This window comes from Carassius gibelio, chromosome A15, assembly GCF_023724105.1.
Source record: "Carassius gibelio isolate Cgi1373 ecotype wild population from Czech Republic chromosome A15, carGib1.2-hapl.c, whole genome shotgun sequence".
Classification (NCBI taxonomy): Eukaryota; Metazoa; Chordata; class Actinopteri; order Cypriniformes; family Cyprinidae; genus Carassius; species Carassius gibelio.
The window spans coordinates 20,692,756-20,701,528 of record NC_068385.1 but is presented as its reverse complement, the minus strand read 5'-3'; the positions used below and the strand labels follow the sequence as shown (position 1 = coordinate 20,701,528).

The following is an 8,773-nucleotide window of genomic DNA, read 5'->3' as shown; positions in this document are numbered from 1 at the left end:
ATATACTTAATTTAATCATACATACTTTATACATACACTACTGTGCACAAGTCTTAGGCACGTTAGTATTTTCGCTCAAAAGAATGGTGTTCGGCCAGTTATTTATATAATTTGCTGTAGTGTGTCAGTAGAAAATATCGGTTTATATTTCCAAACATTCATTTTGCCAGTGTCAGACTGCTAGTGCATTCAAAATTGCTCTAGATTATTATTAAAATTAATGGCAAACTGATATTTCCTTCTGACACACTACAGCAAAAGAAATAAATAACTGGCTTAAAACCATTTTTTGGGGTGAAAATTAGGGCTGTGACGGTACTGATTTTTACCACTACGGTAGTCATGGACCTACAACCGCTGGTGGCGCGGTGTTAAAAAAAAACAAAAAAAAAACCTATATATATATATATATATATATATATATATATATATATATATATATATATATATATAAATGTATAAATATTATTAGTGTCAAAATTTGCTCGTTAACGAAGGCGATAATTTTCTTCCAGCTTAACGTATTCAAATTATTTTATGTAGGGGCGGGGATGGCCACCCACTCACAACTGCTGCTTCTGTCACTTTTTCTCATGACAAGAAGTGAATTTATTCAGTCGCAGAATGACTGAACAGGAAACATTTCAGACATGCGTTCCAATTCACTTCAGCATCAGGTGCAAGTTAAAGGGGGGTGAAATGCTCGTTTTCACTCAATATCCTGTTAATCTTGAGTACCTATAGAGTAGTACTGCATCCTTCATAACTCCAAAAAGTTTTTAGTTTTATTATATTCATAAGAGAAAGATAGTACCGATTTTTCCTGGAAAAACACGACCGGCTGGAGGCGTGCCGTGTGGGCGGAGCTAAAGAATCACGAGCGCCAGTAGGCTTTTGCGTTGAGAGCGTTTGGAAGTTGTGACATTACCGTCCGTGAGGAAAAAAACCATCATCCAAAACAAACCATGGCTAACAGTCAGATTCAGCCATTTATTTATGATCCAGAATCAGATCCCGAGGCTGAAACTGAACGAGAGCAGCAGCAGCAACGACTCGCTCTGAGCGGGACTCGAACCCGGGTCTCCGGCATGGGAGGCGGACGCACTAACAAGGAGGCAGAGATATTTTAAGCAGTTTTACTCACCGCCAAACTCGAAAAAAAACTTTCCGAAACAAGTAACAAACCGGAAGGAGTATTTTGGGAACAAAAATACTCCTTCAAACGTACAACTTAATTTTTTTAACTTTGTCCATGTTTAGCATGGGAATCCAACTCTTTAACAGTGTAAAAAACTCAGTATGCATGAAATAGCATTTCACCCCCCCCTTTAAGCGAGCGCAGACGGTCCTGTGCTCAAAGGCGCCAGTGCACAATTCCTTTGTGCGTATCCTTTCATATCAAACTGCAAAATAAACTATGTGCAAGCAGTGATCGTGTTCAGTTAGGTCATTGAATTACCAAAAAAAGTGATTAAAGCTGACTTAAACTGTGCATGCATGTAATATATTTTATACATATTATATACAGGATATATTTATATGTATGCATGTGACATGTCTGGAAATCAGCTCAGCACTGTGTCAATCATCTAACACATCCGATTTAACTCGACAGTTTGTGTATATTTGAGCACTTCTGTCAGTGAATGCTGCCTGCAAAACACTAAAATAAATATCAAAGAAATAATGCAGTTAATCAGAAAAGAAGCCTAAATAAGAAAGTTAAATACACCGTCTAATGGAAGCGAGCGATGCAGCGTGACAAAATACTCATTATAATCTGTGATGCTACACTGAATGCAGCACAACACGACATGATAAATCCCCCATCCGGTCTGTGAGGTATACTACTGAGACAGAGTTCATGTGGATGTGGAACAATTAAGTCAAAATTATAAAAAGGAAAAATCGCTTTTTAAAAAGGGGGAATGGTAAACGCGAACGCCAAGTGGCAGGTGAGCAAACCAAACAAAGGAAGCGATTCTTATCTGAGGAGTTGATCGGCTGGAGTGAGACGCATGCTGTATAAGGTCAAGGTGAGTGCGGAAATAAAGATTCACCAGGCTGCAGAGAGTGTAACGAACTGCTGAAGGAACTCACAAGATCGTCATTCCGTTGGGTTTTGCTAATCCGGAGAAAACGCTGCCTCCCAAGGATCTTTTCCCTGCCAGACATGGTCAGCGATATTGCACACACACACTCACGCACTAACGCACTTCATTGCACGCACTTAATCCACACAATCGCGAGTTGCTTTAAGTGACCGATTTATATGACTGACTTTCATTTAATTTCCCTTTCAGTATATCTATGATTTTGGTTGCTCAAGAGAAAAAATATATACTAATCCTGTATTTTTTTTTTTGTTTTTTTTTCTCTCTGGACCGCTGATGAGTGTTTTTGTTTGGAAGAGAAAGCCTCGGATCTGCTGATCTTGTTTACTTTGAGTTCTAAGTTCATTTAATTTTGCCTGTGTGAAAACCTTGTCATTTACAATTGTTGTTTTTCTGTTTATTATTTTTTTTTTATTATTATTGTTCGTTTTTGTTTTGGCTCCTTTCCTCCTGATTATATGGAGGTTTTGATTTGTGTCCAGAATTGTGTATAAAGAAGGGAAAAATATATATCAATGAATTCTTTCGAACTGCAAGTTGTTGTTTGTCTTCTATTAACTAACGTACAAGCAACCCATGTAATTTTTTTGTAACTGTGGTTTTAAAAATCTCCCTGGGTTATCACGGTATTTTGAAGTTCATTTGGTGATAGGCCAAAATCCTGTCTGGGCTCCGAACTATGAAATAGATACTGTTATTCCAAAGTAATTCCAAGTTACTCACTGCATTTACTGATTATATACACAACATTGACACAACACCATAAAGCCATGGCCACTAGCCCTCCTTCACCATCAACTACTGTGGAAATTGAACCACCCCCAGACATAGCAACTCCAGTCTGGACAACTGTGCAACCAAGGCCCGTTCCTCCACCTCAGTTTCCCACCTTTCACTCCACACCAACTCCATTCAGCAGTCCCCATCCCAGGTCTCAGGTGCACTTTGCCTCTGCCCCTCCAGGTGGAGCAATTTCATTTCAGCCAGAACCTATGCAACTTTGCACATCCACATTCACTGAAACTACCCCATCTTCCTCAGGATCACAGCATCGCCTGCCTGGTTACCTCCCAACTCCTGGAAAAGAAATTCACCATTTGACTAGGTAACTGGGATAATCTGTTTGACCTTATGAAACAGCAGGAAAAAGCTGTGATTGAACTCATCTAGGAGCAAAAAAACGGCTACATCCCATCATAAAAAGCAACTTGTAGACCTGACTTCCAAGATAGATGCTAGCAAACAACAAATTCTCACAACGTTGACTGCAACAAAAGTGGATTCCACAGATTCAGATCAATTAGTCAAGGCCATGAAAGTGATGATGTCACACGAGCTACAGAAAATGGAGTCTACCTTGATTGCTGAAGTCCGTTTCATGGTGGAGCAACTTCAGGTTGAACTTCAGAGAGACATCAGAGCTACACAAAAGAACCTTCAAAAGGAGCATGAGCAGCTCTCGACTGAATGTAATCGTTGGATCACTCAGGTTGACAAGCTAAGCACTCAACTAAAAGAACTTCAAACAGACATGGAGAAAGGAAAACGACAAGATGAAGACATGGCTGATCACCAAGGTAAAGGGTTACAACCAACCTCCCGTTACACACTTACCGCACCCCCGTCACCGCTAGAAAATGTCCCAAAGTGTCATCCTATTCCTGCTGGAAAAAGTGACCATTTAAAGTTGACCTTTCCCACTTTTGGAAGACCATCTGATGATGCCGATCCTCTGCTGTATTTAACACGATGTTAGGACTTTTTAGCATTGCATCCTCTTGCAGAGAGTGACTTGTTGGCAACCTTCCGAAGTGTACTTCATGGCACAGCACGAGACTGGTGGGAGGTTGCTCGCTCTTCGATAACGACATGGAGTGAGTTTGAGACTTCTTTTTTGTCCGCTTTTCTTTCTGAAGATTATGAAGACGAGCTGGCTGAGAGAGTACGTACTAGATTACAAGGAGGAAAAGAAACCATAAGAGACTTTGCTTTCACATATAGAGCACTCTGCAAAAGATGGGAGCCCAATTTGACTGAAATAGAAATAGTTAAAATGATTCTTAAAAACATAAAGCCTTACCTAGCCAGTCAGTTACGCGGACGTGTAAACACCGTGGAAGAGCTGGTAAAGCTAGGACACCAACTGGAGAAAAACCATGAGCTGCAGTTGCAATATGAAATGTGCATGGGCCGAAAACTACAATCTGAAGTGTCACAAAAAACCACCAGTAACAAGCAACCTGAAAAACCACAAGTTCAATGCTGGAGATGTAAAGGAAACCACTCACCTGGTTACTGTCCAAATTATGCCCCCCTACCCACAAACCAATCTGCAAAACAACACCAGTCCAATCCACGCCCATTTCAGTCTCGTAAACCTGGAGGTCAAGCCACAAACAATTTTATCACCGCCACAACAAACAAAACGTCAAATTCTAAGAATTTAAAGAAAACATCCTCTAAACCAGCCCCTGCCCCTCCTGCTATCATTCCTCAACAGCTTATCATTCTGGTCAGTATTGGCAGCTGGTATGGAAAGGCCATTCTAGATACAGGTGCAAGCTATACCATGATCCACGAAATCCTGTGGAGAAAGCTCTTCTTGCCAGGAGAACTCAAGCCTTGTACACTTGGTCCACTGTACCTAGCAAATGGTGAAGCAGAAGTCCCATTAGGATGGGTTCAATTGCAAATCAATATGCATGACCAAACTTTTACTCTACCTGCTATCCTGTCCCCCCAAGTACTTGCATACGCTGTGATTTTAGGGTTGGATTTCATTTTCTTCAGTGGCTTACAAATAAATGTCATTGATAGAAAATATTAATTCAAGACTACTCCACAAGAGGAGTATCCTTTTCAACCTGGTAATGCCAGTGTACCTAAGGTCCCTCACTGCATATCTATCCCTTCAGGCCAGCAACCAGAGCAGCCTCCAAGGACACTTAACCCATCCCTCTCACTATTAAGTTCTGTTCCTCCACCCCAACCTGCATTCATAATGGCATCTGTCGAGGCAAATGTACAAACGCTAATCGACACCACAGTAAGTGAAGCACATCTATCTCCCCTTGACAAACAAAAGTTAAAGACCATCTTAGAAACCTATACCCAAGTGTGTGTTGTACAACCTGGACGGAGTGATGTTCTGAAACATTGTATTTATACTAACCATCAGGTCCCTATCAAACAGAGTCCTTACCGCATGTCACCTGCCATCAGGTTGTTGTAAAAGAGCAGCTTGAAGAAATGGTGAAAGCAGGAATTGTGGAACCATCACACTCTGGTTGGGCATCGCCTGTCGTGTTGGTCCCTAAAAAAAGATGGCAGCCTTAGATTTTGTGTTGATTACCGAAAACTAAATGCAGTAACTGAGAACGATGCTCACCCAATTCCAAATATAACTGAGATACTCGAATCACTCTCAGGTTCAGCAATCTTCACAACCATCGACCTAAATAGTGGTTACTGACAGGTGGCCATGGAAGCCCAAAGCAAGCATAAAACTGCATTTATTACACCTTCAGGACTCTACCACTTTAATGTAATGCCTTTTGGTCTGAAAAATGCCCCTGCCACATTTCAGAGGCTAATGGAGACTGTACTGGGAAAATTGAGAGGAAAAATATGCTTTGTCTACATTGATGATATTATCATCTATTTACCATCAGTGGCTCAGCACTAGAGGTCTTCACAGTGCACCCGAGACCTGTTGACCCCGGACCCGACCCAGGACTCGTACGGGTTCGGGTATATATTTTAAATCATCAGCCGGGTCCGGGTCCGGTCCGAATCTATTACCTCGGGTCCTGGGTCTGTTTAACATTGTGTGTAATACCCGTGCGATCGGAGTCATCGGACTCAGACATCCGGCCGTGATCAAAGACTGCTTGTGTTTTTTGTAACTTGCAACTTGTAAAATTAGGAAAAGAAAAGAGTGAGCCAAAAAAAGTGATCTCTCTCTCTCTCTCTCTCGCTTGCAGACTCAGAGTTAATACAAGTGCACGCACGGTAATGCTTGCAGACTTGACACACTCATGTTTAATATATTTCAAATCAGCAACACAATCTGAGGTGAACTGTCACATGAATGTTTTGTATGACGCTCAAATTGCGTTAAAGCATTTTAGGTTGATACAGCTAGCACGCATGTGCAGTCTCGAGTGCATTTCATGTTTCTATGGCAAGCAGTGAGGGACACTTCGACCGCCAAACCACGTTTTACATTTTCTCCCATTTTTATAATACTATAAATGAACCGTTTAATCTTAAAGTTTTAGTGGTTCAGATTCAGACTCGATGCAGAGCAGAAAGCACAGAGATCAGATGATAGCAAATAAATAACGTCAGCGGCCATGGCATTGCACAAGTGACCGTTATTATAGTTCAAAAGGGCAAACAGTGTAAGTTATTATGCGAATTAACTCGAGTCAGAATGTACATGTGTACAGTAGCAGTTGTCATCCGTCACTGTGACATCAAGTGGATTTTTGAAGCTGAAATAATGAGTGGATTCAGCTTGGACTTGGAATAACGAGAGGAATAACATGAATAACTTTCTTGTCGGAGGATTGTAAAGCGTCACAGGCACTCAGGTACAAGGAAGAGAGACTACGGCTCTTTAAATTAGGTAAGACAAAAAGCTGTATTCTTCGCAACAGGTTTATTGACTTGTAATAGCAATTTAAGTTGGAATATGTGAACGTCAGGTCCAGTCGGGTCTGTGTCTTCCCGGCGGGTTCGGCTACAGATTTCAAATAATATACGGGTCCGGGTCGGGTCCGGGTAGGCATTTCACGGATCTACACGGGTCCGGGTCCAGCTTTTGAAATAATAGACGGGTCCGGGTCGGTTCGGTGTAGTACATTACGGGTCTCTGTCGGGTTCGGGCACAAATTTTTGGACCCGTGAAGACCTCTACTCAGCACTTCAACGATCTCCGATCAGTCCTTCTTAAGCTTCAGGAGGCTGGACTGACTATCAACCTGAAAAAGAGCAAGTTTTGCCTTAAGGAGATTACATTCTTGGGTCATGTTGTAAGCATAAATGGTATTACTGCAGACGCAAGCAAAGTTGAGGCCATCAAATCTTACCCTGTGCCACGAGACATCAAAGAGGTCCAGCGCTTCCTGGGACTAGCCGGTTGGTACCACCGCTTTGTTCCTAATTTTTCTCAAATTGCTGAACCCATAAATGCACTAAAGAAAAAAGGGCACTCGTTTCACTGGACCCCACAATGCCAAGAAGCCTTTGAACAATTAAAAACTCACCTTACTTCACCTCCCATCCTGAGTCATCCAAACCTCCAGTTACCCTTCATGGTGCACACTGATGCCAGCGACACAGGTCTTGGAGCTGTGCTAACACAAAGGAAGGACCAGGGAATGGAAGTAGTTATTGCTTATGCAAGTAGAGCACTGAATAAGGCTGAAAGAAATTACACCGCAACAGAGAAAGAGTGTCTTGCAGTCATATGGGCACTTGAATAGTGGCAGCATTACTTGGAATATCAAATGTTCACTGTAGTTACAGACCACATGGCTCTCCAGTGGGTTATGAGCTCCCCAAAGTCCACCAGTCGCCTCATCAGATGGGCCTTAAGATTGCAAAAGTTCGATTTCATCATTGAATACAGGAAAGGGAAACTTAATGTGGCACCTGATGCTCTTTCTAGAGTTCCCAACATACCAGGATATAACCTATACTCCAGCCAGAAGGACACTGATGAATTGCCAGTTACTGCTGCAACCATCTGGGAAGAGCAACACAAGGATTCTGAAATTGTAAAATTGTTCAAAGCCTTGGCACAAGACAACAGCACATGGAAAGATAAGTATGAGGTAGTCGAAGACAAACTTTATCACAAGACTTACCTAACAAAGGACCAAGTCCACTACAGAGTGTACCTCCCTCGCAGTCTCATTCCATCTGTCCTTCAGTACTACCACTCCAACCCTCTAAGCGGTCATGGTGGCATATTCAAGATTGCATAATGTTGTTTTTTGGCCTGGAATGTGGACCGATGTAAAACACCATGGCAAGTGTTGTGAAAAATGTCAAAAGCTCAAATAAGAAAATCAGAAACCAGCTGGCAAACTACAACCAATTACAGTGTCGCAACCCAACAAGATGGTAGGAGTGGACATAATGGGACCTTTGCCAAGTAGTACTCGCAGACATGAATACCTTCTAGTTTTTGAGGATTATTTCTCTCGATGGGTTGAGCTCTTTCCAATGCACACCGCAATTGCGAACACCCTAGTAACGATTCTCTGAACAGAAATCCTCACTTGGAAAAAGGGGGAATGGTAAACACGAACGCCAAGTGGCAGGTGAGCAAACCAAACAAAGGACGCGATTCTTATCTGAGGAGTTGATTGGCGGGAGTGAGACGCACGCTGTATTAGGTCAGAGTGAGTGCGGAAATAAAGATTCACCAGGATGCAGAGTGTGTAACGAACTGCTGAAGGAACTCACAAGATCGTCACTCCGTTGGGTTTTGCTAATCGGGAGAAAACGCTGCCTCCCAAGGATCTTTTCCCTGCCAGACATGGTCAGCGATATTGCACACACACACTCACACACTAACACACTTCATCGCACACACACTTCATCCACACATTCGCGAGTCGCTTTAAGTGACCGATTTATATTACTGA

The 8,773-nt window shown here is 42.2% G+C and overlaps 2 long non-coding RNA genes across 2 annotated transcripts; both read right to left on the bottom strand.

Moving 5' to 3' along the window:
- Window positions 1–3,940: 3,940 nt before the first annotated feature.
- LOC128028748 (uncharacterized) lies at window positions 3,941–5,247 on the bottom strand. Its single transcript, XR_008187248.1, has 3 exons — window positions 4,403–5,247; window positions 4,195–4,257; window positions 3,941–4,063 (listed from the first exon to the last, which is right to left on the bottom strand). It is a non-coding gene; the product is annotated as an uncharacterized LOC128028748 (long non-coding RNA).
- A 1,673-nt stretch (window positions 5,248–6,920) lies between these two features.
- LOC128028750 (uncharacterized) lies at window positions 6,921–7,868 on the bottom strand. The gene is made up of 3 exons (XR_008187250.1): window positions 7,773–7,868; window positions 7,208–7,469; window positions 6,921–7,099 (listed from the first exon to the last, which is right to left on the bottom strand). It is a non-coding gene; the product is annotated as an uncharacterized LOC128028750 (long non-coding RNA).
- Window positions 7,869–8,773: the final 905 nt, after the last annotated feature.